The following is a 19,157-nucleotide window of genomic DNA, read 5'->3' on the forward strand; positions in this document are numbered from 1 at the left end:
GTTGTTAAGGAACTTCAAGATGTCTAATGTGAAGAAATTTGAAAACAATTTATCTAGTAATCAATGGAATTCAACTTTGTCAACTTCTGATTTGATTAAAGCATACTCTAGTTTTAACAATGAATTCTTTGGCATTTTCAATCAATCCTTTCCATTGGAAAAACAATCCATTAAGCCCAAAATCCACAAATCTTGGCTGACCAAAGAGCTCAAAAAAAGCATATCAAAAAAACACAAACTATACAAAGACTATTTGACAAATCCCTCTCCCCTGAACTTTAATATGTATTCAAAGTACAGAAATAAACTCAACCATATGTTGAGAAAATCTAAGAGAAATCATTACCAACAGAAATTGAATACATCAAAAAATGATATGAAGAAGACATGGGCCATTATTAATGAAGTTATCAACAAACCCTCATCAAAAATTAATTCTCAGAGCATATTTTATAATAACGATTCTAGTATTGAGGATCCCATTGAAATTGCTGAAGAATTCAATACTTATTTTGTCAATATTGGTCCCGCTTTGGCTGCAAAAATCCCTCTAACACCACTCTATTCTAACAGTACAGGACCTCCTTCCAGTCAATCAATGTTTCATTTTTCTACTGTGGATGAAAAAGAAATATGGGATATTGTATCAAGTCTAAAGTCAACAAGTGCTGGTTTTGATGATCTCAAAATGAAATTAGTGAAGCAGTGTCTCCCCACCATTGTAAAACCACTGTGTCATATTTTTAACTGTTCTCTTCAATCAGGTGTAGTACCAGACCAACTGAAATGGGCTAAGGTTATTCCCATATTTAAAAATGGGGATCCATCACTATTTTCAAATTATAGACCAATTTCTTTATTACCTTGCTTCTCCAAAATTCTCGAAAAAATTGTATATAATAGATTAATTGCACATCTTAAAGAAAATAACTTATTGTATGATTATCAGTTTGGTTTCCGTGCCAAACATTCTACCTCTATGGCCCTGGTCCAATTAGTTAACAGAATATCTTCAGCTTTGGACAACAAGGAACTCACAATTGGAGTGTTCATTGATTTATCCAAGGCTTTTGATACCGTTGATCCGAATATATTATTAACTAAGCTACAGGCTCATGGGGTTTCTGGGACTGAGCTTAATTGGTTTAAAAGTTATCTGTTCAACAGGAAACAGTATGTAGTATGGAATGGAGCTAACTCGACTTACAGTCATCTACAGTGTGGAGTTCCTCAAGGTTCCATACTTGGACCTCTTTTATTCCTTATTTATATTAATGATTTGCATTTAATATCTGATGAAGCTCTTTTTATTTTGTATGCCGATGACACAAATATTTTCATTACCGATAAAGATGAACACAAGTTGATAGATCGAATGAATAGCGTACTCGATCGGCTGGATAACTGGTTCAAATTCAACAAATTATCCCTTAATGTAGAGAAGTGTGCTTATATGATATTTAAGCCTAAAAATATTATTCTATCCGATCCTATCCAGCCAATTTTTATGGCGAACAATGCACTTGCTAATGTTTCCAATGTTAAGTTCCTTGGGGTTTTTATTGACCATAAGCTCAATTGGAAAAAACACATATCACAGGTGTCCAATAAATTGGCTAGAAACATTGGGGTTATTAGACGAGTAAGACACGTGCTGTCAAGGAAAATTTGTATGGATTTATATTACTGCCTTATTTATCCCTTTATATCCTATGGTAATATAGTATGGGCTAGTACATACAAAACCAGTGTAAATTCGATTTTTCTGTTACAGAAAAAATTTGTTAGATCTGTAACCAACTCCAGTTGGGACGCTCATAGTGCTCCATTATTTCGGAATCTGGAGTTGCTAAGCATATATGATGTGAATACTCTTCAGATCGGCACTTTTGTTTTCCAGTTTTTCAATAATTTACTTCCTTCTTCTTTTAACAGTTTTTTTATAACCAGGTCACAGATCCATAGTCATCAGACCAGATCTGTAGATCTCCTTCACCGGCAATTTTTCAGAACAAATCTGGGACAGTTTTCTATTAGGGACAGAGGTCCAGTCGTTTGGAACAGTTTTCCAGCTACTCTACGTAAACACTCATCTTTAGCTACTTTCAAAAAATATCTTAAAATGTACCTAATTTTAAAAGCCTATGATAATATGATAAACTGAATGTATGCTGTATTGTCTTTTTGCTTGTTAGTTATATCTTTACTTTGCTTTTTTACTTTTACTCAAATGTATTCTCATTTTTGTAAAATGACTTTGTAGTTGTTTTATCTCTATAATTTTACTTTTGTTTGTCTTTTCTTTTCTTTTACTTTATTTTCTTTACCTTATTGTATTTTAATGTCAGGTGGACATCCTTAATAAGCCCTTCGGGGTTTCTTTTGTCCCACCCGTGCATCTATGTATGTCTATGCAAATCTTCTTGCCTTTTTTGGCTTCCTGAAGGGACGACCGGCGCTAAAACAGAGCGTTTCGGATAAGAAGTAACTAACATAAGAAATAAATATGCACCCGAAAAAGAGCAAAATAGGTCCCATTTAAGTCATTTGCCATTTCGTTTTTTAAATAATTTGTATGACCTTACTTCAAGACAAAAAAGAGAGTAAAGTTATTTGTCTGTTAGCGCTTCCGGTTAAATAATTTCCGGGTCATGTACTTCCGGTTTGGTAACTTTGGTTAGCGGTAGGACGACTGCGTTCTCCAGAGAGTTATCCGCTTGCATCCACTACGAAGCATCCTAGAGGAATTGCTGTAAATTCATTAATTTGACATCGGACATGTTAAAGATAAATTATCGGTAATGATTTCATCAAGTATGCTTGATAAGTTACTTAACAAACGGGTTTATATACAATTTTATGTAAGCTAACAGCTATGCTAGCAGCCGTGATAAATGTTAGCTAAGAAGCAATGTGTATTGATATTAACAACTATGTTTTTATTTTGAGTTTATTAAACATCTATTAACAGCCCCCTAACCATTAGTGCGCGTGTAGATCACATCTATAGCATAAATGTACATCTAAATAATATCTTAATCATTAACTTACACTTTTTAATGATCTCATGAACCGCTAAAAACTTCTTAATAATTGATACAAAACTTAATTTAGAAATGGGGAATACATAAGTTATTATAAAGTGTTACCAAATTAGGATACACAATTGGATGGGAGGATATAGAGAGGCCTTTATCCTTTCCTCAGGCCCAGCTGGCCAATACGATGTTCAATTCCAGGCTATTAGGTCGACCCAATAGAAGACACTGGCAGCTATTCCTCAGCCTCCATTAGTTCTGTGTGACTTTAAGGCCGGTGACTTTAAGACAGATATTGAACTGAAATGACTAGAGATGGCATCGGTGTCCAACACATGGCCAACAGTTTCACAGTATTTTGTTGCTAAGAATGTACCGGGTGTATTTTGCTACGAGAAATGAGCGACCATGGATCCTCTCAGCAAATTAAGTGCAGCACATTGCAATACAAAGTAGTGTGTTGATGAGCGCCACTCGCACTCATCAACGTGTCACTGTCAATTGGAAGGCTAACTGTCTCCCTGCGAGATGCAAAGTGAATGGCTTTGTTCATATTTTAGGAGTTTCTCAAGAAGTAAATAAATCTTCACCTTGATGGCTCATTTTGAAAAAGAAAAGTATGTTTTAATTAATTTCCCAAATCATGTTTTTTTGCGCATCCAGGTTATGTCAGTAAAACCAGTGTGGGTTCGTTTGATAATATAACTGAAATGTTCCTAAATCTTTTTATTATTATCATTATTATTGCCATTATTATTATTATCATCATTACTATTGTGCACTCAAGGACACATCAATCAAACTAGTGTTGATTTATTCATTTTAAGAATGTTTTTCATCTGTTTTTTGCAAACGAACTCTGCATTTCTGTAGCTCCCATTAAGATCTGACGTCTTGAAAGAAGACAGCTTTGCGAGGACGTGTGGGCGGCTGGTGAACGGACAAATAAGGCACATCACAGAGGTAAACGGTCCAGAGCTTCTTTAACGGGTTATATCAAGAGAACCATCAAATGGCCAGTTGGCTGAGCTAACACGCTCGCCACTCGCGCTCATCAATGTGTCATTGTCAATTGGGGAGGCTAACTGTCTCCCCGCGAGCCCCCCACCATACACATCCCGCTTCCCCTCAACAACAGATGCCGCATTGAAATAACAATTACACGTGCTAGCCTCCTCATCAAATGTGAATGGTGGATGTCATGGCAGTGCCATCTACCCACACACACTCCAAGTCTTGTTTATGTACAGACAACTAAGCCTTTGCCTCTATATGTCATTAATTTCCCCATTCAAGATGACAACACCACCGAGTGCCATCATACCAGTGTCATGGTAACAGCAGAAAAAAGTAAATACTCCTTCCCCATGAATTTGCCAGAAGCTCACAATTTCAAAAAAGAAGGCTGATGAAAAGAAGGCCATTAAATACACTATAACCCGTATTCTAAATGGAACTAATGCCTGTTGATTGAAAAGGGTCTCCTCACAGCGTGTATTTAACAGAACTACTAAGTGTCATATTTGTGTGAAAAGATTTACAGTGTTAACACAAACATATAAATATGCTGCCCCCCCCAATCACCTCCACCCACTTTCTGGAGAGAGACAGACCATTAGGCAGAGCCTGAAGTAGACACACGCCAATACTCTCTGCCAAAATTAGAGGAGATGCAACTTTTCCACATTTTATTGTTTCTTTTGTTATTGTTAATTTTTCTTTTTCTTTTTTTTGCCGGTTTTGTTTTAGAGGAGGAAGTGGCTGTCAATGAGCATGGCCATGATAGTGTGGAAGTACTGCCAGTTCCAATAAAGCAGCAGAGGGATCACCACAATGAAAGGTGACCTTGGCATAATTGAGATTCATCACAGAGAAAGCCAGGCGGCTGAATTGACAGGGAGGGGAGCGAATGAGAGGTGAAAAAAAAAAAAACCATGGGGGCTAAAAACACAACATAAATACTACTTCCATTTTATGGGGGAACAGCCAACTGTTTGTGGGGCGTCAGGTCCTGAATCTCAATGTCAATTACCATATTTTTTAAGGCCAAGACAGAATCTTCCCTGCTTATATCCTTTTTTTTGCAAGCACCACACGTGTTAAAAACATAAAAAAAACAGCGCCCTCCATAGCGACATAAAGAGAGGGGCTGATTTACAATGGTCTGGGTGCTCTCTGGATGAGATAACAAACCGGTTGCGTGTTGGGAAGCACATGTTTTGACCACGGAGAAGGACAATGACAGCTCTCCATCACGTTTTAACTTGCATGGCATTGAACGGCGTTAAAGGCACTCCGGAGAGATGCAAACACAGTGAGGGATGAATAGAGGTTAGAGGGGGGTTCTGGCACGTATGGGGATGGATTATAGTGTCCTTTCAGACCTGCACAATATGCATGTTTGGGCCTGGGCTCAAGCCTTCACATAGCAGCCACACAGAGCTCCTGGGCTGAGGGGGGTGGGATCCCCTAGACATCCAAGGTTTTTCTATGGCCTACAACAATGGCCCACATTCTGGGTCCACAACCCACCTGGCCTTGTCTGATAAATGGTTTTGAAAGAGGACACACACTACATCCGGTCCAGCGTGCAGTCCATGTGTTCACTGTCCGATTCTTTATTCTATTTTTTGCTTTTGTGAGGCTGATTTTCCAGCATTTCTTTGATATCAATTACTATGCATGCCGGACTCCTGCTTTCTCTGGATGGACCACCCTTTAGTATTGTTAATGAGAAACATTTAGAGAGCTACTGGGATTTAGTAATTGCACATGCATAAAGTTGATCAACATATCCTCATACAACAGTTTGTATAGTATATTAGGTGTAGTTACTTTACATTTTTCGAGTGTTGTCTTATTAAAGCCAGTAACAAGTGTCAATTTCTGTTTGCTACATGCAAATAAAGTTCCATTTTCACAGGAAACTTGGTTAGGTTTAGGAATAGATGGTGAAATACTTCATTAGGTTTAAGAAAAGATCGTTAAATACTTAGTTGGGTTTAGGCAACAAAACTACTTGGTTAGGTTAAGGAGAAAATCGTTATTTGGTTTAAAATAACTATGGAAGTCTTGATAACCAATTATGCAAGTTATGTGAAAACAACATCAACATTGACTTCTCATTACACATGGGGAACAAACAGCGGTCGACTGGGTGAAAGATTGCTTCTTTTCTTTAACCTATCCACTTCAACTTTCATCCACCTGGTGTGTGATTCAGCGGTCTTTATACGTCCTTGTTCAAGATAATGTGTTAAGTATTGCTAGGAATGCTGGATGATACCAGCCTGAGTTGAGGGACTCAGAAGAGACAGATTTTAAAAGAATAGTGGAAAAAAATGAAATCAGCTGTGGGCAAAATATTCTGATTTATGTCTAAAGTGTGGTTCAAGCTCCAAATTTGGAATACATTTCCAATAATGCAACTGAGTAGTGATTTTCAATAGACCTCACCCGTCTCCTAAATCATATTGTCTTTCAAACCCCACACCTCCAGTTTGTAGCGCAGGCTGTTATTTTTGTTCTCAGGCCAAATCCGAGATGACCCTGATGACATCATCAGGGTTATTTTTTCAAAGACATTCATAAACTCTTTTCACTGGATTAATAGTACACCTCATGACAAATAAGCTGTCTGTGTAAAATTGGTGGAGTGCCCCTTTACAGCTCTGACATTACCTCATGTAAGATACTAGGACAAATTTACAGTATATCTGTGTTTTTTTTTTACAACTGTATGACTAAGGCTGATGAATCTCTACAGAAAAGTGTTATAATTCAGCGTCATGCCCATTTAGAGAGCTGTTTTCTGGTGGTTTCTAAGTGGCACATGAATTAAAAAAAAGAAAAAAATGCTTATTCTGCAAAAACAACAAGTAGCTTCATCCATTTTTCTATAATTAGCCGGCTTTATAATCTTTTAAGGATTAAGAGGCCAAGTAATGACCAAAAAAAAATGGGATTTGGTAAAATCAAAAAGGATTAATTACTTCTCATACTTTGCAAGGTGACAGTAATTACGCTCATCCACTCAAACAAAAAAGGGAATGAAATAATTGGCAGACACTTAATTAAAGGGTACGGCTTTGACGTAATTGTGAAAGACAAGACAATTAAAAGTCCTATTATTCAATCAAGATACACATGGAGTAATTGGTGTGTTGCTCTCTGGAGGGCTTGCAAATGTGGGCTCTGTGGTGGAGAGAGTTTGGTAAACATCGAGGGATGGACTGCTACATCCCTCTAACCCATCCAGACAAGGTTATTGCGAGGGTTCAAACTTCAGAAGGGCCCAGGAGGGAACTCAACCCCTCTATACAGATTATGGTGAGCCCCCATAAGAATTGAGAATGTGAAAACCTCCCATTAATGTCAAGGTTGTATCAGTGAGACGCCTCAAAAAGTCAATGGGTGTACTCTCAAGAGGCTCTTTGTGATTTGTTACCTGGACAAATCAGACAGCGCTGGCACACAGACATGGAGAATGTGGTGGATATAAAAATGCAGGTATGGTTTCAGCCTTCTAAGTAAAAACACATATCTGATTTGAAATGTGTGGTGCGTTCTGCAAATCATCAGGCTGTCCCAATTAAGACCGATGCAATTTAATAGTAAAGAGTTCAAAACTTTGGTCATTAGGCTAAATTCTACATCATTTTCTCTGATTCAAAATATCAGAGAAAAGTCAAAATATTAATGTGACGAAAAATGTACCCACAATGCTCCATGACATAACCTGAAGACATCACATCACATGGTTAAACACTGATACAAGAAGAGAACTCTAGTGGCCCTAGCTATTATTATTATTATTACGAGAGCAAAGGAGGAGTTCAGGTGACGTAGAGAAGAAACAAACACAGGACATTCACCCAGGAGACCGCTGTTTGTGTCCCTTGTGAAACCAAAAGTAAAAGTTGACTTACTACTTATAAACTTAACTAACTTAACTAACAAATGCCCAGGTTTCACTTTCACTTTGTGGTGGGTGAAGTTGGGACTGTCTGATGCATTAGAATGGTAGTGATGACTACTGATCATTTAAAATGACTCAGAAAAGCATGTCTAACGTAACAACAGACGTGTAATGCATGAATACTTCGTTTGTTGCTGCAGAATGGTTTTTTTGCGACTAAATACTAAAAACATTTTTGAAATTCCTTATTATGATGATAAAAACGATACACATGGCATTACATTTCTACAACTTTGGACAGATGAGACCAAAGAGCAAAGACAAATTGCAAGATTCATTTTTTTTTGTAGATTTTGACAAACTTCACACTCATTTTGGGCCAGATCTTTGGTTGTTTTTTTTTTTTGTTGAAATTTGGTCCAGATCTTTCTTTATAACATCCCCTAGATAGAGGTAGACTGGCAGTCCTAAACTTGGACAACCTTATTCAGTGTGAATGTCTTCAAACCCATAAAACTCAAAATATTCTGACTCTCTACTGAAGTGCATGTAAGAGGCCATGATTTCTTGTCTGTGATATCTAGGTCAGACTTAATCAAACGTCAGACTCTCAACCCAAATGACTCAGAGAGCAGCCATCACTCACGTCTGCCTCCTTCTGACTCGATCTCTCTCCTTCTCCCTCTCCACTTTAATGGATAGCAGCCTGAATCTCTCCTCAGGTGTGCCAGCCAAGGTAATATTCCTTAGGTATCCCTTAATAACCATCATTTAGCATTCATGGTCCAGGTAGTCATCACCACTTTGCTCATTGCTCACCGGCTGAAGGATGAGGATTTTCTTCAACAATATGCACTTACCAAATGGAATTACCCTTCCCAAGAAGAAAGGGGTGAGAGAAATGAAAGACAGACAAGAGGAGAGGAGGTTCTGCTGATGAATGACAATGAAGCTGACTTGATACGCCATCTCAGAGAAGTTTTTAAATAGGTCACCATATGGCCTCACAGTGCCCATTGAGAGGAATGCATTTCTTATCAAATCTGGCAGTGTTTTTTTTCTCTACATCAATTAGCAATGACCCTAAACACGGCTGAATCCTATACTATCCTCCCCCACAACCCCCAGAGCTGTTAATCTTTGACGGACTATGCATCCATCAAGTTGTTAATTATGAAGTTCCATTTGTTAATCTACATCATCAAAAAACAATCTCTTGTAATTGTCTCAATTGCACATGTTTCACATTCAGTTTCCTAAATTACGTGCATTTTTCATCGTAAAGAATGACATTCAAGCAATTGTTTGTTTTAACATGTTTTGGTCTAACCAGTATTCAAATACAGTCATTATCTAAACTGTAATGCATTAAGATATAACATCCTTCTGTGGTTACTACGGTAATTGTGCATCAAAAGAACAGCAAGCTGTATCCATGTGTCCTAATGTGGAAAATATGAAAGTGTGAAATCCACAGCCTCGTAGACGTACCAGAAAGCCTCTGTTCAACCGGATATGCCTTGAAGGAATGAACAATCTAATCAAAGCTTGTTCCCCCCGAAGAATACTATTAATGAGTTGCAGCATTCTCGACATTTTCATTCTGTCTTGTGGGTATATATTCTAATAAATCTTGATGTCTAATTACCACCAGAAAGCTGTAAAATGTTCTAAAGATGGACAGCGTCAGTGTGTAGTAGGCCAAACACATAATGGGACTATTAGTTGTATGCATTATTTAGAAAGCTGACATTTAATGATGAAAATGATTTGCATCATTTAGATGGGAATTATCCGCAACTGCAAGGACACAGCAGACCATGTTTAACAGTTCAGCAATGACAGCAGTTCTTTAGCACCAAATGCTTTTTGTTGTAGCAGCATTTTTCTCCTCCAATCGGACCGTTTGACACCCACTGGCACTCCTCTGCTACCCACATGCCAGTCCAGGGAAGTACACAACAGATGGAAATTGGGATGAAAATAATTAAGCTAATGTTTTTGTTTTTTTTGTTTTGTAGAAGCATTTCTCCACTTAGGGTTCCAGTAAATGTTGCAGAGTCCATTGTCGGTCTGACAGCCAAGACAGTCTGGAATGCCAGTCCCTGCTGGAATCAAAGTGCTGTTTACCACTGTGACACATTAACTATGCCACTTGGGACAAGTAGTCTGCAAATTTTTTTTCATTAAACTATTAAGCCATGATAAGAAGACATGATAAACCCCCCTTCAATCTTACCAGCCAGACGGCTCTCTCTTTATGAGGAAATGGATTCCAAGAAGAGAACATTTGGCGTAAGTCATATGTCAGAATGCAAAAGCGAAGAAGGGTAGATAAAAAAAAAAAACACATCCAGGGAAATAAATAAATAAATAACAATGTTAGAAATATTGTTTTTTTTTGGGTTTAAAGGGGTCCAATTAAGCTGTCCCTTAATGTGCCATTGAAGTGTTGTCACCAAGATTGGCAGTACTAGAGAACGAGACATAAGCAGCAAATTGTCTAAAAGTAACTGGGAAAACTAAGAACACAAACAAAAATCAGGAGGACGTTAGGATGAAATAATTGATGTGATATATCACATAACTAATAATCTTACAATTTACTGCCTTTGTATTAGTCTGGACATACTCAACATAAACAAAAAACTCACCTGATCCAATTCAAACTGTCATTACCACTGAAATATATGTTTGGTTTATACAATGACTCCTATTTCAATTTAAGAACACAAACATACAGAATAAATATAGTGTGATAACATAATAAAATATTACAAATTTGTTATTGTACAACATTTTGCTTCTATTTATGTGCAGTTTGAGACACATTTCAATAATTAAAATCCCAAATGATGCAAACTTAAACACAAAGATGAAATAAAAAAAGGTGTAATGTAGTTTTAGTAAATCATTTTAAATGCCCTTGGCAAGAGAGACACAAAAATGAAACATTTGGCTGGTATAGAATGTCAGAAATATTGCTGGTAAAGAGACATTTTGTATAGACCAAAATAGTTAAAACACGAGTGATTATTGAACCACAAACATGAGTAATGGGATGATGATGTTGCTACATATCTGTTGAATGTGTATTAGGCAACTGTATGCTAACACATTAGCAATATGCTGTTGTCATAGTTGCTTTGGCGGTCAACAATTGCTAAACAATGTCAATTTTAGTTGTTTAGAAACAGCTGGTTGTGTCTATTTTATTGTAAATAGGTCTACTGATACTAGTCACCTGAGCGAGGCCTCATCAGTGCTTTCTGATGGACTAACTGGACAATCCCCCCCCCTCCTATTAATTTATTCATGCATAATCACCATAGTGACACTGTAGTATAGTATCACGTGAGCTTGAGTTGATACAAATTGACCTAATGTCGTATCTTTCATGCGACAGTGCTGTTGAAGTGATGAGGAAGGATGCTCCGCGGACACTGTTCTTGCTGGTATAATAAAGTTTATTACAAACAAGCAACACATGTCATGACGGACGTCTAGAGCGCCCGGAGGTCTCGAGTCGAATCTGTGAGTTCCCTCCTTTTCGGGCTCTTAAACCTCCTTATATAGGGTGCATGTTATTCACATTTGGGCTGAAGTCCAGACCATGTATGGGGCTCCGTTAGTCTAAACATCTACCCTTCAGCCCCTGGTATCCTGCACATCTTCTTCCCATATAAGGACAAAGACCTTGGGGCCTTCGCTGTATTGTGCAAGACCTAAAAATATACCACATATTCCCCCTTCGAGACTTACACAAAGTCTCGAAAAAATAAAAGAAGAGACATACAGGTGGATAATCATGACAAAATTAACAACCCGTCCTTTTTAGCATTAAAGCAACAGTACAGTTGTATATAATAGTACAGAGTATAAAAGTGAGAGTGAAAAACCTGTCAGGCAGCTAATCTTTCTTGAAATATCCATTAAACAATGTAGACAGGAAAATTCTCTCACGGTCCCTCTGCCAAGGCGACCATACGCAGTACTCCATAACACTGAAATGAGGAATTTTAGCAATTTGTGTAAGGAAATGACTTAAGCAAATACATAGGGAACTCACAGATTCGACTCGAGACCTCCGGGCGCTCTAGACGTCCGTCATGACATGTGTTGCTTGTTTGTAATAAACTTTATTATACCAGCAAGAACAGTGTCCGCGGAGCATCCTTCCTCATCACTTCAACAGCACTGTCGCATGAAAGATACGACACTAACTTGTAAATCTTAAGCGTAGGAATACTGCTTTACAGGGCCATTTTTTTCCCTCATAACGAAGAAGTCATTGCAAGGTAAAGTTCAGTAACAAAAAGGCAACATGAAAATGTCAGTTCAGCCAGGCGAGCTCCATGAGAACCATTCACAGCTCCACAAGAAAAAGAAAACCAAACATGCTTTCAACAGGCCACAGTGGGGAGAGAGCATCGCAGCCACTCACAAATGAAAAAAAAAACATCTGTCTGCCCTGTGAAGCCCCGAAACAGCCAAGCATTTGTCTCTATTCTTTACATGTTGACTACAAAAACAGAAAGCAGCAGCAACATGTTTCATCTGCTGCCGGAAGAAAACCAAAAGGACTGAAATATCCTGCTGCTTCTGTCTGCACACTCATTTAATCATGTGCAACTGAAACGTACAAACAACTGTGGCTTTCTTAATCAGAGAATCATAACTGTTGGACAAGTTGCTCTTGTTTTTGTCTTTCTGTTAAACCACATATGAGTCTCTTTGTTCGTCTTTACCGACTCTCTGAAAAGGAAGAAAGTCCTGTTACAGCTCTGCCAGTCCTAAAATGCTGTTATGTCATATCGGTTTGTAAACAGTTGAAACAATAGCAGTCCTTTTGGTTCTTGGAGCCTGCACTGGAGCTCCCTGCAACACCAGGACAAGAGAGAAATAACCCATTACAGCTAAGGTTAGAGTACTGTGGGTTCTTTCTACTTTGCAGCTCATGTGACTACAGATCCATCTGCTATTAGATATAATATCTCTTGACAGGATCTCCTTTATAGATGAGGACCGTATCCCTGCTGTGTGCTTTTAGTTGTTTAAAGGATGGGGGGGCGGCATATCTTGACAGTGAAACACTTTATGCACCCAGAGGGTTTCAACGGAAACCTTGGATTCACTGTGCTCTGATAAACAAGGTGCGTAGGGAAACCTTGGAAGGATAAAGCCCCAACACTGATTTGTTCATATAGGATAAATTGCAGATTGAGACATACATAAACAAACTAAACTTACGCAGTTCTATTGTCTGCACCTACTATTCCACATCAGCTATGGGTCAGGTCAACTCCACAGTCAAATAAAAATATGAGAGACACACGTGGTTAATTAAGGTGGACGATAAAAAGGCACAAATGACCAACTTGAAAATGTCTTTCATGTTAGTTAGTTAATGTGTTGCACGTGCCTTTGCGTTTGCTGCATGTTTCATTTTAAATTAGATCAAGTAACTGATTGTGTTGTCTCTTTTTGATGCGTCTTTTCAAGTGTGCCGGGTAATGATAAAGATCAGGCAACAACTTTAGTTAATGCCATTTTCCATGTGCTACCTGCTCGTCTTGCACGATGGGAAAACATGGTTATTGTGTTGTTGTTTTTAGAAAGCTTGTATTTGCAAGATATCACACTCATCCATCAAATTTGAGTAAATAAGGTTAAGGATAACACACACCTCGCATGGACCAAAATTCTGTCAAATCTTGGCACGGTATGCCACGTCTAGCTGTTTGTCAAATGTCACACCAAATTGCCTTTTTTTTTTTTTTTTTTTTTTTTAAACCCAGCAACAGATGAATAGAGAAGAGGCACTGCTTGGGTTGCACCCTCTTGCTTACCGCCCCGCCACAGATGAGAGTCCCCACTGACAGAGATTACAGAAACCAGATGAAGAAAGGCTTCAAGCTGTCTCCAGGCTTTGCACGGAAGACAACAAGGGACATCGTGAACGCCACCTTGTTGTTTCTTTTGTGCTGTAAACACTCGGCACTGCAAGAACAGATGAGGAATGTACGTCTGTTAAAGCTCTACAATGAACCTCTGAAGCTGGCTGTTTGGATTTGTTTTAATTATATTGCAGCTGGGGGGCTGAGTTCAGAACGAGATTCCCCCAGGGTTACTTCCTGTCAGCGTTAATACCCGTTAAGAGACTTCTTCACTGATGTTCACTTCCAGCAAGTTCAGCGAGTCTTTTCAGGATATTCTTGTGCACAGTAGTGGTGCATTTGTACAGAATGTAAATAATTAGATGGCATTTCATTAGCATCTAGTGAGCACAATAAAGTTATCCTAAATGCTTCTTTTCATCATTGCTGTCAAGATATCTAGTTGAAGCACTTCACTAAATCTTTAATTAATTGTTAAAGAGTGTTCTTCTTGTGAGTTTTCACAACGAACAGACTCAATTTGCCTCATGAGCAAAGCCGACCAATCACAGATGCCATGTGAGATGTGTGACCATGAACTGGTAAGAAAGTGACCTTGCACTCTGTATGAGCAATGCAAAGGCTATATATTAAAAAAAGACAGTTTTGTCACCATGCAGCATATCCTGATATAACAGTTTGTATGCTGTCTTACAAAGGGTAGTTAAAATGTTGGTGTATTGCGTTTGTGTCTTAGTCAGTGTGTTTGAGCAGTTCTCTTACAAATAGTGTGTGAAAAGAGTGAGACGCGGTGAGCACACCATAACTGACCTCCTGTAATATTATGGTACATAATTCCTGGGTCATAGGTGGATAGATAGATAGATAGATAGATAGATAGATAGATAGATAGATAGATAGATAGATAGATAGATAGATAGATAGATAGATAGATAGATAGATAGATAGATAGATAGATAGATAGAGTTTATGGTCCCAATCTTTAGTTTTAAGTGTTCTTCAATACAGCATGATGTTCATTTAGTAAATGATGGTCCATTTAGAGTCAAATAGACCATAAAGCAGGGTATGCTTTAGGGCGGGGCTTCCTTGTGATTGACAGGTCGCTATCACCACATTGCCTGTTGTAGTTGTTGTCCTTGGTTTTTTTTGTCTTATAACTTTTACCCTTTCACAGTGTGTTTCCAGTCCATGAAACCTATTTGTTACCTTTAAGTCGCCTAAAAATATGTTTTTCAGTGTTTGGTTGTATTGAACTCAACCCTCTCATGTCACATCTGGTTGCCAACATACACTCAAGGCTTTAAAACAGAAGTCCAAAAAAACCACACGACTATCTCCGCTTCCTCTATATAGTCTATGATGTAAAAATGAAGATGACCAGAAATAAAAGGCAACAATATCATTTTTTTTTTACCTTAATCTGGACCAAATAAACCAAACTGGATATCAGTTTCTATCAATAAAAGACCTGTCAACTGGGGTTCTCCAAATGTGCATTTATTGCTCACATCCTTAATCAGCTATCTCTATAGCTGCATGAGAGTGTTGAGCAGATGTTGTTCGAGGATTGTAAAAAAATACACACTGAACAACTTCTTAAACCAAATTTATGTGGGGTGAGGTTTAGAAAGATGCACTGGAAACTTGCAGGAGAGGAGAGACAGTAAATCAGAATGTTTAATAGCATTCTTGTGGGTGGTTCTCTCTCTCTCACTCCTTTTTTCCCCTACTAATAATTCCACAGCCTTTTTGTAAAGCCCTTAATGTCAAATAAAAATATATTGTAAAATTGAATGAGGCATTTAATAGAGTCTGGAGCTGCAGGAGCACGCTGGCCCAACATGATTTCTTGGGTGAATTCTAATAAGAAATAGATCCTCAGAATGCTTGCTGAGTGGGAGAGGGAGGGAGAAGGAGGGAGACAGTGAGGAAGAGAAAGTGACTTCAATAAGAATGCGAGTTCACTGACAGCATTAGCTGTTCCCGAGCCTGTTGTGCTCCTCTTCTGCATGTGAATACATTTGCACTTTTCTGCATCCTCTGTGCTTTGCTCGAAACACTATGGAAATCCAGCATATTTGACCTTTTTTTTTTAATTTTAAATCTTGTACATGTCTAAACATACATTAGAGAAAGGCAGCAAGAATCATGCAAATAGAAGGAGGCTAGTGGGATGACTGGATCCACTGATTGGAGCCATCATATCCTCACTCACAGAGCATGCATCCGAGGAGTATTTACTGACTTCCACGAGCAGTCACTAGATACTTATGGATATTCTTCACTCACTTTCTGATTCAATATCAACTTGGCAAAACTCTGAGCTGCCACTGCCGCTCATGTTTATCCGATCAATGGCACATCCGGCGAAATTGATTGGGGATAAGAATCGAAAGGAAGACTCTATGCTCAAAATTCAATCAGTACAAATTCAAGCTACTTCAGCAGAGTCTCACTTAGGATTGATCAACCCGATATGAGGTGTGGACAGCAGCACCGACGAGCAGGTACACCGTGGGCCTATGAGTGAATAAGCACCGATATCTTTTTTTTTTTTTTTTTTAAAAAAAAAAACCAATATGATTTATCTGTCGTGTTCAAAATTCTTTGGGCAATTTAAGTAAGATCTGCTATAAAAAAAAAAGAACTCCTGAAGAGCTCTGCCAGACTTTTGAAGGGTAAAGCTTAAATCATCCCTTTCTAAATAAAACGTCCTTCCTGTTTTGTCTTTCCACTCCATGTTGCAGGCTATTATCTATGACATATGTACAGTGGCTGCAGCAGAAGAGTGCACCGTGCCCTTCAGTTGAGTTATAGTTGCCATCTAAATGTATAATAGGTGACTTAAAGTGATGATTAGGCCCTGTTCCAGATTTCTTTTCTTCCTCTTTTTTTTAACTCTGTATACTCACATGTCATTTTGCAGGGGCTAACAGCGGCCTACGGCAGGCCCTCATAGCCACCCCGGATTACTGTAAATTGCTGTGAAGATAAAGCTGTTGCCTGGGAGCCAGACAGGACAGTAATTCTCCACTCCACTCCTATTATGGGCTTTTCATTTCTTCCATTTACTCCATACCAACTGAATGGGACTACACTCTTCATCATCCTTCCACTGTTACCATCTGCCTGCATACCTGCCCTGCCAAAGAATGGATGTCATCCGGCAAATACCAAAGCTCAGTGAAGCTTTAAGGAAAAATAACAAAGCTGATTGAAACTTTATTATGTCTATTGTCTTCACCTACTGGAGCAAACAAAAGCTCTCCGCCGGCGTAAATGACCTCCCTGCACAAACCAAATTGAAGCATCGCACCAAAATGTGAAACTAATCCTGAAATCATGAGATTAAAGAAGTTGTGCTCAGTGGCTTTAGAAGAAGAAATAATAATCTGGCAGACACACTCCATTTCATTTCCTGGATGCTGGCATGCAAATGAGGCTCATTTGTATAATCTTTCCAAATGAAAAGCAGATAATCAAATACCATCAGAAGCCATTAATATTCAATTAGGTGTCTCATATGCAAAGTCATGCAGCTGAAGGAATTCAAAGGGATGGTGAGTGGACCTCTTTGGGAAGAGGAGACAAATTTGCATACACAAGATTTCCTAGCTTCTTGTGTCGCGTCAAATGACCGGGCAGCCATGCTTTTACTGTCTATCACCGCATTAGTGATGCCCCTTCAAGTCTCCTTTAGTGAATTGATGTTCCTCTTCCAACAGTGCATAGCACGGCCAATTGCCCCATACTGTACCACAGCATATATAGTCTAAGCTATAAATGGACCTTTCTACAAATACACAAAACTCTCCTTGACACATGAGGAAGCCATCTTTCAAAGTTATTTCAATTGGAGTTGAGTGGCTTATGTGTTCTACATAATTATCCACCGAACAGAAAGAAATATATGTTTTCTACAAATAAAGATTTTTTTTTAAAAAAAGCCATAAAAAAGGGAAAGGTACCATTAGGTCCCTCAATATTTTAGGAGGCTGGTTATTTAGGCATTAATGGATGATTTTAATACAAGCAAATTTAATCAAATAACATAATATTTTTTGATAACATGGTGGGATCCGATTTGCTTCCTATCCAAAGATTGAATTGCACAATAATAAATCATAACAACAGGCTTAATTACTGTAGAAGCTTCTTGTGAACATAAAAAAACCACAATCACCTTAATATGAAAAGATTGTAGAATGTTTAAATCTTGTAATATTTACACTATAATAACAGACATTCATAAATATAGTCTTATATTGTGTTTGTTTATAATATACTGTTGTTAATGTTCATATTCAAATTTTCCAACTTAGTTTGTGAGGGAAACAGGAAGGTAGATGTCCTTATCATTTCATGCGTGCTGAACATAGACTTTATGGCCGTAGTATCCGTGTCCTCATCACAGCAGAGCAGACAGGTAGTGACCAAAGACCTCACTCACCTATCACTCAAAGCGACCAAGCCCTTGATTAAGCCCAACTTAAAGCTTTATTATAATTAATTTGGGTAAGATATAGTTTTAAAAGATAAATACAATTGAAGAAACTAGTAGAAAAACAGAATATAAAAAGACAAATAAAATGATACACCATGAATTGGACCTTATATCAAATCCTGTAAAGCAAATGAGGAATACGAGTCAGTTCAGTTCAGCTGTGTTGTCGACAATTAATCAAAAAGCGATTTCATGATTGTCAGCAGGACATTTTCCTTATTGGCAAGTTTATACGGAAGCCCTTCCATATGAATCCAATGTCCAAGCCCACTCTGCCATTGGTGCAATGTGGGGCTAGATGGTAAAATAAGGCGATTTTCTGGCAGAATGCAGAGTGAGATGGCTTGGTAGCCAAAATATGGTGAGAAAAGGGTCTGGTGTTATGTTTTACTATAAGTCTTTGATCTGTATCCAAATATAAGAGACCAGAAAGAGTGGAGCTTTGAGCATGGCCACAGCTGTACTTGTACGTGACTGTTTGCACTTATCACATCGGGGAAATGTCAGGGTATATAGTGTATTGTATTGTATAAGTCGATGTCTAACATTAATGGAACTGTTTTATATCTTAGGCTTGCCTTTCATGATTCGTCAATCATTTCAATACCCAGCTCCACCACCTAAGTGTTCCTTGTATTGGTTTCAGACACTACAACATACGAGATCGACCCATGCTGTTATGATCACGTGGCGATTGTGTCCTAATATTCCTTATCTGTAGGTATCCAAAAAAAGTGTGTTGATGGTAGGCTATGAGACTGTTGCAATCGTAGGAAGGATTACAGTTTAAAGAACAA

The sequence above is a fragment of the Anoplopoma fimbria genome, chromosome 2 (genome assembly GCF_027596085.1).
Source record: "Anoplopoma fimbria isolate UVic2021 breed Golden Eagle Sablefish chromosome 2, Afim_UVic_2022, whole genome shotgun sequence".
In the NCBI taxonomy this organism is placed as follows: domain Eukaryota; kingdom Metazoa; phylum Chordata; class Actinopteri; order Perciformes; family Anoplopomatidae; genus Anoplopoma; species Anoplopoma fimbria.